The 17459-nt window shown below is 40.6% G+C and overlaps 1 protein-coding gene and 1 long non-coding RNA gene across 2 annotated transcripts in view; both read left to right on the top strand.

Moving 5' to 3' along the window:
* The window catches only part of adarb2 (adenosine deaminase RNA specific B2 (inactive)), a 217568-nt gene that overhangs the window by 71883 nt on the left and 128226 nt on the right, over positions 1 to 17459 (top strand). The window lies entirely within an intron of this gene.
* LOC107837054 (uncharacterized) overlaps positions 7912 to 17459 on the top strand; it is a 15838-nt gene continuing 6290 nt past the window's right edge. The window contains exons 1-2 of the long non-coding RNA XR_001663033.1: positions 7912 to 8158; positions 16948 to 16955. This is a non-coding gene — a long non-coding RNA (uncharacterized LOC107837054). The remainder of the gene's footprint in view (positions 8159 to 16947; positions 16956 to 17459) is intronic.

Genomic DNA, 17459 nt, shown 5'->3' with positions numbered 1-17459 from the left:
TCTCTGATTATTGTTTCTATGTTAATGGGGAGTTGGAGTTCTTTTACTGCTGTCAAGTAAAGGATTTTGCGTGGGAACGCACTGCATGTGGATGACTTCCTTGATTTGGATGATTGCTTGGGTCGTTTCGATGATCTGCACAACCAGTTGTAAGCTTTTGACTTCTCCTCTTATTAGAATCAGTTCTTTCTCTGTCAGTAGCCAGTAAGAATCTAGTCATCTTGTAATGCTTCATATTTCTTTTTAAAGTCCAGCATATGTTCCCCAGGAAAGGCTGATTAGATCAGGGGTTCCTCCATGTTTTTTGTCTACAGGTCTTACTTTTCCACGCTTTTAGTCCATTTTAAAACAATAAATACAGAACTTCACTAACCATATTTCTACATGGAATCTATTAAAAAAACTGTAGTTAGATGAATCAATAGGCTGGAAGGTAAACAGATGATGCATAGATGGATGGAAATATTCAACATATATAGCGGTTTTTCTATTTTTTTGCTTGTGTGACGCACTTTCTGGTATTTCCATGTGAAAAATGTAAATAAATAAATGTTACCTTGACAACGCAACAGAGAATCAAGTCTGAAAATGCTCAATATTTGCAAATTCTGCACTTGGAAAATCCACAAATCAAATCTCAAGTCTTTTCCTGACTTTGTATGACCGCTCGCCATCAGACCACGTCTTTAGCTTTGCAAGAATGCTGCAATTCCCCGGGGGAGGGGGCAGCGGGTCCATGAAAGGGGCCATTAAATCTAGAAATTTACCCAGGATAATGGTAGCTCTGGGGTCAAGAGTCCCGAAATTATGGGAAATGAACAGTTCACTAATGTTCCTGGAGAGAAGCGGGTCGACGACGAGGAGGAAGGAGAGAGGAGGAAGGCCCTCTTTGCCTTATCACACCACAGAAAGCCTGCAATCATCCTCGGAGGCAGATTAGTGACCGGACCAGTGAGCCTACCAATACCCTTCACCGGCCGAGCAGGTGGCCTTCCATACCAAGTGCGGCACATTAATCCAGTCTGTTAACAAATAAGCAGCCTGGCTAATAGAGCTCTGCCAGAGGCTAATGCCTGCTTCTGCTTCCGGGCGTACAGAGGGGGACCGGAGATCCAATGAGGCGAGCAGAGGAGAGCTGAGGAGGCGAAAGCGTAGCAAACTGCCCATCTTAGACGGCCTTGAACGGCGGCGGCGTCAGCAAATATCCTGCTGTTCTCCAGGAGTTCGGACCCGGCTTGTTGTCAGTCACACACAACATTAAGCGAGCGGCTCGTGATGCGTTTGGAAAGAGACCAAAAGGCTTTGCGGCGATTACGTCACCCAAAAGTAATTGGAATGGTTCCTGTAGGTGTGCAGGTTTGACGAAGGCTCGTGCACGGAGCCGTGTGCGTGCTCACACCAATACACGTTTCCCATCAAATGTACCAGTGCTGCATGTGCAATCGATAAAAATACTCTTTGAACTGGAATATTAGGCTGTTTATTTCAGTGAATTTTATCACTACAGGTGGATGTTTTGAAAACCTTTAGTTCTGTTAATTATGATGATTTTCCACTAACAGGAACAGAAAACATGACATTTAAAACTAGAATGTGGCATGGGTCAATAACAAAAAAAAAAAACTAATAAAATCAGAAATGTGGGCTTAAACTTATGAAACATAAGTTTAATATCTGCCTAAAGGTTATTTTCAAAATGTACTTTAAGTGTGATGAACATTTCTCTTCTGAACGTATAAATTATTGAAAATGACTGTAAATGGAAATATTTCATTGCTGTACAACAAACTGACCTGGAAAATAACTGATTACTTTCAAAATAGCTTTAGCAACTTATAGCTCTATCTTTGAAAAAAAATAGCACCTAAATTATTCTGTGTCTGGTTGTTATTTACAATAGTCTCTATTATTATGTGTCAGTACATTTACTTGTCTGGTTATGAGAGTCAGTTTGTAATCATTTAGGTTTCTTGTAATATAATTTAATTCTTGGTTTTTAAGCACAGTGTATTGAACAGACCATAGCATGTTTTTAATTACACAAACATTTCTGATAATCACTCAGTTGTTAAGTGATATATTTCACTAAGCTAAGATGCGGAGTAAGATTAAATAAGCGTTCACTTCTTCCTACTGTTCCAACAGAAAAGTAGCGGTAAGTAAAGTATTTTGCTCCTGGTTGTGTTTGCACGTTTTCTCTTGTCCTACTGGTTACTTGTCTTTAATAAATAAATTCTGTTTTAATTTCTATGTAACGAGTCGTAGTTCAACCAATAAAGACCATGACGCATATTTTATGTCACAATTTTTTTTTATTTTTGCACATGGCTTTCAGGTTGCTATGGACCCATTACAGTAAACTTATGTAATAAAAACATGTGTTCACGTAGCACTCTGCTGAACATCTGCAACATGGATACTTCTCTTATTAACTTTATCTTGCCCACGTTTTTGTATTTGAGCTCAGTTCCTGTTAGCAGTTGATTTGTCTCTGTACTTGTTCTGGGTTCCCCCCTCCGCCTGCCTTTGGTCCAGGGGCGGTCATGCTCCCTAATGGACCGGCTGACATGCGTTCAGCAGTAATGATCACCTTAAGGGATTTCTCCTCCGTTTGTCTGAATGACGGACGCCCGTGAGGACGAATCAATAACCAGCCGGCCGCCGTCTCCCCGGCGACCGTTCTCATCTGAAATTTCCTCCTTCGTTTTGGGCGAACGCTTCCGGCTCAGGGCCACTTTTCCCTCCATCTTTGATTCCTCACCGCAACGAACCATCTGAACCGACAGCAGCTTCCTTGGAAGTTCTTTTTTTCTTTTTTATTAATCTATAAAGCATCTAAAGAATCCAGCTAAACGCTGCATTCAAGAGAGAAAAAAACAAAACAAAGCAGAGCAGTGCGGTTCAGACTCACATTACTATTCCCGCCTTGGGCAGGTTTTCGTCTCATGCAGCAATATTCCTCTTTTAATCACTTCAGCTCAATAGTAATGGCGTTTGAATTCATTTTTATCGTTTCCAAAGGCGGTTTAAGTTCATTTGTTGAAAGTGCTGTTGGATTCGATTACTGTAAACCTCTTTAGCAAAGACCGAGACCAAAAACTGAATGCTGCAGCCATTTGTGTTTCTCACAGCAACTGCGAAAATCAAATTATTGTGAATATTTTAATTGCGCAGAGCAATAAATTCAGTCAATGGAAGCAATTTTAGTGCAAAACCGAAGAAAAACTCCACCTCGGGAACGTCTGGCCAAACGTTTTGAACCATTAGTTTGCCGCTGGTCATTGATTGGCAATTTCTTCAGGGTTAAAGCAGGGTGGTTAAGAGGCGTCTCTTAAATCCCCTTGTCTTCATCAAGCCTTATTCCCTTCCTAATGAGGTTTATTAGATTACAACTCTACCTCACACGTTTAACAAAAAAGATTAAATTGCCAGGGCTCTGCTGGGAGCATGTTTTTTTTTTTCTTTCTTTTTTTTTCTATAGTACTCCAGAAATGAGTGAAAGTTTGGGAAACGTGAAGCGCTAAGCAGGAATAAGTCATTGGACATGCCGAGTCGGGCCCCGGAGGTGCGCAGGGCGCTCGAAGAGGCGCATAATGCCTGTCGGAAAGGCTCCTAAATGGAAGTGACGTGACAGCGCTAATGAGACGGCCTCGCATTACACGCGACTCCTGCCTGGGGAACACATTACAGCTGACTTAATGAGAGGAGATATGGTACACAGACGCTTTTGTAGCTGAGCGATGAGAGCAGCGGCCGCGCCGGCGAGGAACAAGCTACCACCGCGAGCGAACACTTTGTTAAAGAGGCTGACAGGTCAAGCTACAGGAAGTGCCGTGGATAAACGCTTCACACGTCTGTGAGGATGTGGCTCAGAGTGTTGGGCTACATTAGACTCTGCTGGAGTAAGAAGAATAAATCCTTCTCTTATTTGGAGTTAGAAGCTTTATTATCACATGCTTTGGAAAAGAACTACGATGTTCTCGTATATTTATCCAAACTATTTTATTCAAAGCTGCAGTGTGTAACTTTTATTTAAAAAAATTTTTTTACATGATATCCACGTCATGAAAGCATGATATGACACAGATAATATGTGAAAAAATGAATCCGCTTCGCTTCCTCCTTTAGCTGCTATTGCCTTCTGAAGAAATGCACCAATCATAAACAACCAATCAGAGCCAGGAGGAGGGTCTTAACGCTGTCAATCACATGATGAACCGGCTGCTAAAACAGCCTAACAGTAGAGGAAAACCCATGCTAAGTAGCCTTAGCATTCACAACAAACTACGCTAGCTGCAACGTACCAGTGACAATCACACTAACATTTGGTTGACAGCACTAAGACCCGCCCCCTGGCTCTGATTGGTTGTTTCCAGCACTGAGATTCAGAAAGAACTTGATTTTCTATTTTTATTTCCAAAAAAGAACCGCCCCAAAACAAGCCGACAACAAAAAATGGGAAAAGTTCAAAAAAAAAGGAAAAAAAAAAAAAATTTTTTAAAAGTAAAAATCCCCCCAAGGCCCGAACCAAATAAAAAAAAAATGCAAAAAAATTTTTTAATTTTATTTTTTTAAATTTGTAAAAACCCAAAGAGATTGCCCACATTTTCCTCACTTCCTTTTCAAAAACCATGGGAACCCCCCTCCACCACTTTCCTTGAGCTTTAGGCTATAAGTCTCCCAAGTCTATACCAAGTGTGAATGTACAGTAAAGCTGAAAATTATTCATGCCCTTGGCAGATTTAGATTTCAAATTGTTTTCACTACCTGAGAAGCTCGTGAGACAGCAGGGCTTCCCGCAGGAAACTTCACCCCAGTGAATGCAGTATTTTTAACCAATTGTCTGGATGATAAAGATCTGTCTGTGATTGGCTGGGGGTGTGGTTCGTTTACATACACTATGAAGTCACAAGTGCAGACACAGAGCCAAGCGGGTGGTGGAACACATATTGAGCGAACGTGTGTGAGGTGTAAACACACACACCACATATTATTCTTTGTTCATAAAGACATACGCGGTTGCATCAGTCTGCTGTGCGCTCAACGCGCAGTCTACTGTAAAAGTTGCGCTTTTACAGGTTCACTTTGAGCAAACCAAACAAGTGGTGAGGATTTTTGAAGGAATTGTCCTTTTTTTATCAATCGTGAGTGCTTACAGGTCAAATCTACCTCTAGAACTGTGATTTGTGACCACACAAAATCATTCAGATGGCCTCAAATTACACCGCTAATTTAGTGCTATCAGAATATATACGTCTGCAACACTTTTTAGATTATGCGTAAAAAGAGACTTTGCCATTCTTCCCAACAGACTTGGTCAATACCAGAATCTCGGTGTTTAGGGGGAGAGTTTTATTTGTGGCTTACAAATTTGCGGCCGGTCCAGTGTGTGGACAACCTGCTCTGGTCGACTCACGGCTGAGTGATGGATCTCTGACAGCTATTGACTGGGAGAAGAGAGCGGTGGGGAGTAAATCGAGGGTCACGGGAAGGTGTGTGTCAGAGGAGGGAGGTTGCAATTGTCCGTCCAGCTCTCCACAAGACACAAGTCACACCTCATTAGGTGGTAGTGGAAAAGGCAGCTCAGTCTGCCGAGAAGGCAGCGTCTTCTAGCCTAGCCACAAACACATACACACGCAAACACACACGCGCACTCTCCTGCCCCAATTACCCATATCCTGTCCCTTGAGCTGACTGGCTGAGTTATGCTGACAGGCGCCCCTCTGAAAAAGTGAGGGGAGAAAGTCAAAAGAAAGGGATGGAAGGAAAGGGAGGAAGAAGTGATGGAAGGGTGAAAGTTGGGGGAGGAGAACAGAGGAGAGAGAATAGACAGGGAGGGGCGAGGGGGGGAAGCGCATCACGCGGCACCAGGCAGAATGAATCATGTCTGCCTGTCACCTGCCACACACTGTAAATGGATGGGCCTGCAGTCTCACCATCAGCGCCTTATCTGGGCAACATGGAAAAAAAAAGTTAGCAAAAATGAGAGACAGAAGCAAAAAAAAATAAAAAATATTGAGGAGTTTCATCCGCTGCAAACTCACCGTAATTTGTTACATTTTGTAAAGACAAATATGACAGGAGGGAATTACTCTGCCACTATGGTAGCAGCCATTTGCAAATGCCATAAAACGCAGGTATAAATCTCCTCCACGGATCCACTTAATCTCCGACTCTCGGGCTCTTCGGCGGCAGCTGTCTCCATCAAAGCTTGTGTTTACAGCGAGTCTCGAGTTTGGAAAGTATTGTGGAGCAGTGATAGAACTGGCTGGTACAGCTCCGGGACTGATGTTTGCTTTTGATAGTGACAAACAGCTGCCTTGGGCGCGAGATGACTTTGACACGTCTGCTACTGGTTTATGCAGCAAACTACGTGGCTAGTTCTGGAAAAACTCAGGAAAAGTTCTGGTGATGAGCTGTACTTTGTAAATGAAAAAGGAAAGTGTTTCGTTTTCAACAATAGTATAAATATTTTTTTAAAATTCAGGATTTTGGTAAAAATGTTTGTCTGCAGTAAACTTCCAGGTTACACAGTGTCGTAGAGCATCATAGGAGCACACAGTAGATGGTCCAGGCCTCAAAGTCCAGTTTTCTAACAATTAAAGTGTCTTCAAGCTAAATATTCAGTTTGCATGCTGGATAATTAGCTTCAAGCTAAATATTTACTTAGCAACTTTGACATTTAGCTTCAAACTACATATTTAGCTTCAATTTAAAATTAAGCTAGTTAGCAGGCTTGCTAACTATTGCTTGCTAGCTAATAGTTGGCTAGCTTGCTTGCTAATTATTGAGTTTAAAGCTAACAAGTTAAATATTTAGCTTGTTAAGTACATATTTAACTTCAAACCATAGCTACTTATGTGTGTGGAGGATTGTTGGTTGGTCATTTTAGCTCCTGTTTCATTTTGTACCTTTTAAGGCCCATACATCTGTTTTCTCTCAGAGGGCTGATAGTCTCACAACCCAACATTTTATCTTATGTAGAATTTATTAGTCAAAAAAATGTATGTGGAATTGGTTCAAACAAAAGAGTGCAAATATTGTCATCAGTGAGAATGAATTTCTGCATTCTCACTTAAGATCCTGCTCACATTTTTCGGTCGTTAATTACTTCTGGTATCTTCAACTAATTGTGCTAATTCATATATCAAAACGTTCAGCTTCTTCTGGAGATTTCTGCTATGACTTTTGCTAAAATTCACTATTGTACTTTTTGAAATAATTGCCCTTTTGTGCAAATTTTTTGCCCCATTGAAATACATGGTAGAATTCTCTAATGAATTCTACCATGTAGTGTATTCACTAGCATCTGAGTGAATACACTCAGATGCTAGAGTGTACAGTGTACTCTGCCGTTTTTGAACTTTTAATGCTTTTTGACAAACAAAATGATGCTGTTAATACATATTTTACTGTAGAGAAATAATTTATGCATTAAAATGTAGACATGTATGTCTACTTTAAGGAACTACTACTATCATTGCTACAGCTCTTTGTTTTCTGTCAAACTCCTCTGGAGTACAGCCAACTCATGCATTCTCCTATTCTTTCAATGTATTTTTCTCTTGTGCTCGGTTTCTATCTGTATGTTTGCATTCTGTTTGTCTACCTTTCTGTACGTCTTCTGCTTCTACTCGTTTTACTGTCTGCAAAGGTCTTCTGCAAACTTTAATAAATTTCAACAATTCATATATCAAAATGTTCTGCTTCTTTTACTCCTTTATGCTATTTGTTTTGCTACGTTTCACTTTTTCAAATTTTTCTGGTTTTGTACTAATTTCTGCTTCTGCTAATTTATGCTTTTGCTATGTTTCACTGTTCAACTTTTTCAAATATTTCTGGTTTTGTACTAATTTGCACTTCCTGTGCTAATTATACTATTTCTTAGCTCTGTTTCACTTTTTGACTTTTTCAAATAATTCAGGTTGCACACAAACTTCTGCTTCTTCTGCCGAATTCTGCTATACCTTTGCTAAATTTAAAAAATTTGCAAAAGATTTCTACCATGCATGACAGTAGCTTTCTTCTGCTTTTTTCTACATCTTATGCTTTGTTCTGCTTTTTCTTGCATTTCTGCAGCAGTCATTCTGCAAATATGATTTTCACGACTGTTTCGCTAGGAACAGCAATTTTTCTAGTTTAATTTTATCTTTGAAAAGTTTAAAATTCCCCAGAAACAATAAAATCTGTGCTTGATCTAGGGCTGAAACGATTCCTCGAATGATTCGAGTACCTCGATTACTAAAATTCCTCGAGGAAAATTTACCTGCCTCGAAGCTTCGTTAATTTATGTTTTATTAGTTAGCGCACCGTGTTCCGGCCGGGACTTCATTTGCGTTGCGCGGAGCTCTCACTTCCGCCTCTGAGTTGTTGACAAAAGCTAAGTCTCAGCGGCATAAAGTCCAATCTTCAAGATTGGCCCGTGGGGATTTTATTGATTGATGATAATGCCCGACTTTTTATCGTTTTTGGGGAACCAATAAGCATCCTTAAAATGACTGGGGGAATGCCTGGAGTACGGCAGCATTTCTCCTCCGGGGCTGCTGGTTGAAAGCAAACGGCGGGAAGAGCGCTGAGGTGAGCGGATAGCCTGAACAGGGCGGGCGGCTGAGTAGCTGATGCTTACCGTGTAAATGTAGCTTTACCGACGAACCGCACAATAAATTTCATATCCCGGTCTGAAGAAACGGGTGGCAGAGCGCATCGTACATGGCTGGTAGATGAGTTTCTGAGTGTGACCAGTGAAGGTGTCGTAAATATCCCGTATTGCTTCCCCCCGTGTTCGTCCCCCGGTCTAACGGTTCGTCAGTCCGCTGGTCTATTTCCTCCCCTCCACCCCATCTTACGTTCGTTCATTCGCCCTCTCCTCCCACTCCAGGCGGCATTTCCCGTATTTTCAAACCCAAAGCGTGACAGGTTAGGTGGCAAGGTGAGTTTAATTAATCTATTAAACTCACTGAAGATGAATATATAAACTAAAAGCTGGATTGTAGACATTTTTTATAAGCATATTTGTGAGCCTGCCTCTTTGTTATTAAATTCAATATAATTTCAGATTTTTCTATAACTTTTCTTCTGGTTAACTTAGAAAGTGAGCTATTATTGTTACAGGTTAGTTTTCTAAACTACAAAAAAGCAACTGTTAGGGATGCTCAAATATGAAAAATTGGACTGATATTGATATCTGATAGTAACACCGGTATTATGCCAGATTTACCAATATTTCATTTTATAATTTTTTTTATCCGATTACTCGATTAATCATAAGAATAATCGATAGATTACTCGATTACTAAAATATTCGTTTACAACAGCCCTAGCTTGATCATTTCTAAGTTATCAAGTATGGTTGTTTCATACCCAACTTCTTTGTGGGCAGAATGGAGTCAATTAGTGCTAGTCAACATGTTAAAGTAATTCAAAATGAAAGGAGTTTTCAGCTGCAAGGAATTTGGAGGTGGTTTAAATGTTTTTGGTCTGATCAGAATTTCAGTTCTGTAATATTTTTGTAACGGTTCAGAAAAACATAAATGGGAACAAAAACATGATTCAACGTTTTTAGGAAACAGTAAAATTCAACAAAACAAAATTGAACAGTTTGCAAGATTTGAACTGTTTAAGGCCATTTAATTCCTAGCGTGTGAGAGAACTACCTTTATCAGGCAATTCTGTCAACACAACAGGACAACTCAAGAAGAGACGCTAAAAACTACAAAGTAAACCTCAACTTCTCATCACAACTTTTTCTGCTTTCACCAGACAAAAATACACGAACTACATCTGGATGGCGCTTTATCAGACAGAGCTCAGTTTGACAAGACATAGATCAGCATTTTGATAGTGGAAGATTTCGTGGCACATTGTTCGCCAACCAGTTGCAGCCTCACAGAGCAGCTTTTCCAAAGGAACAGAAGCACTCTCTCGCATAAAAGGTGAATCTGACATTTGCTGAAGGAAATAAAAACTGCAAGAATGAAGGCACTTTTTATCTATCTCTCTCAATGGCTGCAATTTGTGCTTTCTTGTCATTTAGGCAGGAACCATTTTATGCAATAAGAGTACTACTTCGATAAATTAAATTCTTGTTTTTGAACAATGACAACTTAAAACACATATTGATTAAGTACAGATAAAATTGTAAGGAGGAAACCTGCCCAAACTCGAAACATAATGGGATTTCTTTTTTTTTTTTGGGAAGTTCATGGGTTGTTTGGTTAACAAGTCGCTGTTTTCTTTCATCGATGTCGAACCGTTAGCCGTCCGCTAGCATTTCTTTTCCTCGCTTCTTCTAGACAAATGGAATGCATAATGTATCTTCAATTTGAGGCATTAACAACAGCAATGAGAGATGATCACACAATGAGCAGCATTATTAGTGCCTCAGACGGTGAGTGATGAGTCCAGTCTCTGCCTTAATTTATGCGTTGCCACTTTGTCTTGTCACCGCTGTTCAGCTCAAAGGATTTTCCTCCCAGCTCGAGGAAGGCAGGTTAGAGTGAGGGAGTTGGGTAGAGTGGGGGGGATGAGAGGAAAAAAAAAGAAATAAAACTGAAAATGTGACTGTAATGCAGCTTGCGAGTGCAAGCGTGGATTTTCTCCTTCCTCTCTGACCAAATCCCACCATTTCAGGAGATTAACCCCGGCATGCGATAAATGTTCGACTTCTTCTTCCCCTCCAATTTCCTTGGAGCTAGAAACTCCAGAAGCCAGCGCGGCATGTAAGATAAAAAATGATCACCTAATTCACTCAAGCACAAAATACAATTCTGGAGAGATGAGGGGGATGAGGGGGAGCGGCAAAAGAGGGGAAAAAGAGGAAAAAGGGGGGAGCACAACCTCATTCGCCCGTTCAGAAAATTTCCTCCATCAATTATTATTAAATGAAGCACTTATTCAGAGGGACCTGTGCATAGCAAATAGGTCGTAGCTCTATGATTGTCTGTGGAAATTCTTCTTTTTCTCTTATCCTGTGGGATTAATCGTATTGTTCGTCTCTCGCCGCGACCCTCAGTGCACCTCGCAAGGCAGCTGCACTGAAATGCCGTTGATTGCAGAAGGTGCCCTCTGCAGATTGCTGCTGCTACCATGCCATTTAAATAGAGTTGTTAATAAAATGTAGCGATGATTGCCTTTCAGTCGTCACCCCCAATTTCTGCTTTGGTAGATGGCTGATGCAGGACAAATTCAGGATTTGGGCTAACCTTTAAGCTACACTCAAAAGTTAAAGTTAAAGAGAATCGCTATTCTTTTTCTGATTATACTTCCTTGTTCTAAATTAAAATCACCAATAAGTGAGAAACGAAAGTGGACATTCACGTCGCTTCTCAACTTTTAAGCATTTGCGTAAATCACCAAAGTTTTAAAAAAAAATGGACCTGAAACGAACGATCTTTTAATAAGAAGTGGAACTGGACTGACGTCAGCAAGTTTGCTAGCTAGAGAGCGACTGGTTTTGATCCAGTTGTTGGCATTTGGGATGCCCAACAAGTTTTCTTTTTATATTTTGATAAAAGCTAATGAAATGTGTCTGTGAGTCTGATGAATAACGTCAACATGGTTATTGTGGTTTGGTAAAGGTGGTTTAAGCTAGAACTAGAGTTCTGAGATCTTCTTTGGTTTTATTCCTGCTTTAATCAGCTTTTTGGAACTTAGCAGACTTAGCTAGTCCAGGTAAGTTAGTAATCGTTCACCCACTCCTAATAGAACCCCCTTTAGACATACACTTATTGGTCAATCAACCAATATAAAACAGATAACTTAACATTGACTACCACTGGTATAAAATTGTAGTACTACTCTCTGTATTGTGCAATAAAATAAAAAAAGCCCTGTCAAAAAAACTTTACTTTGTCTGCTGTCAATCTTAATTTAAAGATATATAACGTATGGAGCGTCTCTTTTTTTTTTCTCTTTTTTTTTTGTCAAAAAGTTAATTAGTACCATGTCTGTGTGGACAAGCAAAGATGGAAATTGAGCTACACTGTTTTTATTTTATGGGAAGCACAAAAACCACTGGAGACGGAAGCAAAGATATATTTAGATTAAAAAGAAACTGAAAGTGAAACGACAAGACTTCAACAAATAGATGAAGAACAATTACAGAGAGATAATTTGCTGAGTTTCGAAACGGAAATTAAAAAATACAAAAGCCCGAGACGCCAAACAAGACTTTATGGATTATTTTTATTTGAGTTTCTTGCAAGAAAAAAGAGAAATACCATCCATCTGATGAACAAACTTTTAGTAATTTATTCCACACTTAACATATAAAGCAGAGAAGTACTCTTGTAAACGTCTCTATGGAAAGCATACCCTTCTCGTAAATTTACCTGCTTGAACAGTTTGTTGCTACGTGAATCACAGCAACTCAAAGATCTCGATTGTTGGATCCTTGTTTGTAGAGAACGTACCAACTTACCCACACTTTTGGACGTCATCCTCCACTCTTCATCCAAAATGTGCGGGAGCAGCTTTCTACATCCAGATGCCATCCCAGATATTTTTGTGAGCCAAAAATCTGCCTCATATGAAGTTTAAACAAAAGAATACTTATATTTTCTAATTTTATAGAAGTGATCTGGGTGCATTGTGATGATGATCGGTGTTGAGGACCAAAGTCATCATATCCTTCGTCTGGCTTATGTTTGGCCATATTTTTCCTCCTACTCAGCTGATTAATGCTTGTGGACACATTTGGGTCTAATTAACACCTACTAACCAACCCTCACCACTAAACAGGCTTCACTTTGATACCTGCACTTAATGAGCCCATCAGTGATACTGCCACCGCCGGCTGTAGAAGAGGTTAGCAATAGTCAGTGGGCAGATTATGATGATGAATACAACAGTAAGGTCAAGATAAGTTAAGATTTCCTGCTAAAGCAGACGCTCAAATGCCACAGGTACCGCCAGCCTTTCAGTGGGCAGAGTGATGTGAATATTAACAGGGAGGTGGTGGTGCTGATGGGGGCAGTGAAGACTCCATCTCGCTGGCAGAGCTTCCTTTTGTGTTGAACGTATGCCACAGCTGTGCCAGCCTGCATCCTTGTGATAAAACGAGAGAAAAATTAGGCCCGCTAGGCCAGACACCAACGTATTCATTAGTGAGGAATGACTGGTTGAAATGTCAGTGGGCCAGGAGGCCAGCACAACTGATGACCTCAACGCCTCCCACTGGCAGTCGGGCCCCGATCAAACTGCATTGTTGGTGTCCACACATAAACCGGCTACGTTAATTGACCAAGGCAAAAAAACGATGCACTGATCCAGATATATAGGCTGATATTTTGTATGTATAATTCCGATAATTTATATGTAGCTAAATAACTGAATAACTTATATTAGCTGGGCAATATATAGTATCTCCGATTTTTTTATCATACCAAATTCGATTTCTTATTTAGATTTTTTTTCTTGTTTTCTTTTCTTAAATTACAAATAACTGAAATAAAAGCCAGTTTTTGAAAATATTTTCTGTCACCTCTTCTGTGAGTTGACCAGAATTCAAAGTCCAAACAGTCTTGTCAAACAAGATGGCCGACTTCACTCTAAACTATTGAAAGGTGAAAAAGTGTTTCCTGCTTTTTTTCCTTGGATTTCACCATTGGCAAAGAAAAGAAAATCCAGATTTTCCTCAAATTAAATCTTCAGAAACAATTTTTTTTATATAATTTATCAAATCGATTAATAAATTGTATCTATATACATATATTACTACCCTTCCATACTTCTAAAAACAACCATGCCGCTGACATTGCTGCTCTGAAGGAAACGGTTGTCGCTCACAACCAGAGTTAACTCTGCCATCTGTTCCCAGCTATTTCCTCATAAGTGGAAGGTGTTCTTATGTTTATGAATTATATCTACATATCCTACTTATTTCTTGATGTTGACCCGGATGATTCTCCAGGTCCCAGCAGGTGTCTGGAGTATCTTCTGATCATTCACAGCATGGATCTCGTTGCTAGAGAGTCCGTTTTAAGGTTGCGGAAAAAGTTAATTAACTGATCTGAAGACTTCTTCAAGTCTAAGATCAAGAGCTAGTTGGTCACTTTTTTATTTTTTTTATTTTTAGGAACATAGTAGTTCCAGGAAAAAGGGGAAAAAAAGTGTTAGCAGGTGTGATGAATAACTCTAATGATCAAGTGTGTTCTGGGTCACTCCGGTTAAAAGCAGCGACGGAAAAGCAAAATGCGACATGGCAACAGCTTGTTCCTATAGACAGAGCGGTGAATGTGTAAAAGCAGCACGTGCCTTTTTTTTTGTTAATACACCTAACAAAACACTCAGTCGCAGTCGGAACGCTAAAAGCCCTTTGTGAAAAGCCAGACAGTTTTTTTTGGTTTGGTTTGGGGGGGGGTTTGCCAGGTGACCGCCTGCTGCCACTGTCGGCTCCTATCACGTTGCCGCCCATGCCACGCTGTTCCTCAAATCGCGCGAGGCTTTTTTCTCGCCACATCCCTCCTCCCCCTGTTGTTTTATTCATGGGGCTCAGGGTTCATTTGCCAAAGTCCTCTGTTGTAGATTTAAGAACACAAATAGTGCAGCAAATCCGGCAGAACAGCGTTCGACTAAATGACATTTTGCTCCGCCGCCTGGCTAATCGTAAAGAAAACAGCGGTGGATGAGTGCTTAAACCTCGTGTCTTCGGGCAGATATCGCGCGCGGCATCACGGAGGGATCCTTTGATGTGTTCGCTCGTCTTCCACAGGGCCCTCGCGGGGAACGCTTCCGCGCGCAAACGCTATCACGCACACGCACGCATACACTCAAGCCCACAGCCTGAGAGGTAGTTAATGGTAGGAAAGGCGTTAAACAACACGCCGCTCCTCTGTGTATTAGCGGGAGCGGATCCGTGGCAGAGATGCTGAGAAGGATCCCTCCGCCGCTTTAGTGCTGCCGTGTTCATGGCTCAGCGGGGGGATTACCTGCCGGGGCAAATGCAGGCACATTAGATACACACGCACACACACACTGCTTTGCAACATGTATGTACACACACAACCCCAGCAGGGGGCAGGGAGGCCGTAGCAGGATGCTGGGTCAGGGTTCTACTGAAAACAGAGGAGGGAAAAAACTCCAGACTGAACCTTTTTTTGTCTAAAGGTTGTCCGTCCATCCATCCATCCTTCCTTCCTTCCTTTTTTAATTTGTCTGTTTGCTCCATCATTTCTCTTTTCATCACTTGTTTCTTTTGTTTATCCTTTTTTCTTGAGTGCTTTTCCTTTATTCATTTAGCATTTATTTCTTCCTCTTCATTTCTTCCATGCCCTGCCTGTCTTCTGTCCTTCCTTCCTTCCTCTCTTCTTTCCTTCCTTCTTTTCTTCCTTCAAATCTATTTTCATTTCTTCCTTGATTAGTTCCTCTTCTGTACTTCCTACCTTTCCGTCCTCTTTCCTTCCTTCCTTTTTTCCCTTCCTTCCATGCTGTTGTCTTTGCTTCCATTGTTTCTTTCTTCTGTCTTTGCGTTCATACCTTTTGTTCTTTCTTGTTTCCTTTTTATCATCCTTGTTTTTCTTCCCGTCTCTAGTTTTTGCAGTGTCCGTGTTTGAACTCTGACCTCTGGCAATGTATCTGAGATAAATTCATCATTTTAAAAAAAAAACAAAAAAACTTTTTTTTATTCATACAAATTGGGCTTAACAGTCTGAGACAAAGTCTGGGCTCAAAGTCTGGAATTTCACATGAAAAATGTGGAGGAACCCTGATTGTGTGTAGCTCCAGGCTTTAGGCCATGAAAACATATTAGGGAAGAAGAAGCCTGCCAACAAGCAGAACAACAATGGTGGAAGGGAGGAGAGTGTGGGATGGCCCGCTTATCAGAGGTTGAGTCTTAAGTCTGCAGATTTAGCTCAGGGTACCGCTCCAACAAGCCATCTCAGGAAAAAAAAAATGTTTTAGTCGTGCTCGGCCAATTAGTTGTTTTATATTGAGTCACATTTGAATAAATGCCAAGCGCCTACTCTTTGCTGCATATTTAGCATTAAAAAGCAGATCATGCACAAAAGAAGAGGCATGGAAATATCATCTGAAAGCCTACCTGTGCCAACATTATGTGAGTGCTCCGAGGCACTGGCAGCCACACTTCATCCAGTCATACTTTTAAATAGATTAATGTTAACCGCAACAGAACGTATGGAGGTAAACATGCATTAAAAGAGCTCCATCATATCCTGGTAGACAGCTGCTCCAACTTTGGACTCAATAAAGTCCAAAGTTGGCCAAGTCACCTGCTAAACCAGCAGGTGACTTGGCTTCCTGTATCACTACTTCCTGTGGAAAGTTTACACTGAGGTTGACCACTTAATGGAGCTGTCCCTTACCAGTCTTCATTTCAGAGCAGGATGAATTAATTACAGTGATGGACTGGAGCTCCTTTAGTTTTCATGTTGCAGCAGTTTGTGCTTATGGAAATATTTCTAAACATTTCTAAAATTTTGCTTGTAAGCTGAATAAAAGTGTAGTAACTGTCTTTCAGCCAGCTGACTGGCTGAATGTGCAGAAACAGAAGCATATTTTCATTGTTGTCCTTTGTAGCAAAATGTAAGAAATGTGAGAAATAAAAAACAAAACAGGAACTATAACTGAACCCCCCTCCAATCCCTCACATGAAATGGTTTGTTCCTGCTTGGAGCCTTCAGAATGACGCTGTTAGCAGTAGTCAGTAGGAAACAAGAACGATTGTGGCAGTTACTATGCTGCTAAGAAAAGTTATAAAATGAGGTTTTCAAAATAAATTGAGGGAGAGAGAGAAAAAGGCAAGAGTGTTAATTTATAACCCAGCTTTTCTCCAAGAGAGGTGAGTAGACTGTGTGAGATCATCAACGATTTAGCATAATTAGCATAACTACAAACTACTGTTTGCCTCCTTTTCACTAGCATTTCATGAATTAAGGAAAAAAATAACCAACATATTCATGTATTTAACCTTTTACCACTTAAGAACAGATGAGTCAGTCAGCAGCAGCTCTAACCCACGTCCCTCCTGACCCGTCCTCTCCTGAGTGAAGTTAAAGCTGCAGTATGTAACTTTTATATAAATATTTTTTTCACATATTTTTTAAAACTGTCATTAGGTTGTGACAGTATGGCATGAGAGGTAATCTGTGAAAAATCTATTTCCTCTGCTTTCTCGCAGTGCTAGAAACAACCAGTCACTGGCAGGAGAGTTTTAGTGCTGTCAATCACAATCTCATGTGGTGCTGCTCATCCTTCCTCCCCCTCGATTTGTGCCATGCTGCAGCTAGCATAGCACAGAGCTGTGCAGATTCAAACTGTGAATGATCAGTTTAGTTAGCATAGCTACCAATGTTGGTAGATAAACGGTTTCTTGTAATGGTAAGTTGTTTCTCCACCATTAGCACATTTAGCAGTGAATGAATGAGGCTAATTGACGGTGCTAAGAGCGTCCTACTGGTTCTGATTGGTTGTTTTGGTCAGAATGGTGCATTACTTTAACC

The sequence above is a fragment of the Poecilia formosa genome, unplaced genomic scaffold, assembly GCF_000485575.1.
Source record: "Poecilia formosa unplaced genomic scaffold, Poecilia_formosa-5.1.2 Scaffold108, whole genome shotgun sequence".
NCBI classification, from domain to species: Eukaryota; Metazoa; Chordata; class Actinopteri; order Cyprinodontiformes; family Poeciliidae; genus Poecilia; species Poecilia formosa.
This window is presented reverse-complemented; position numbering and strand designations above follow the sequence as displayed.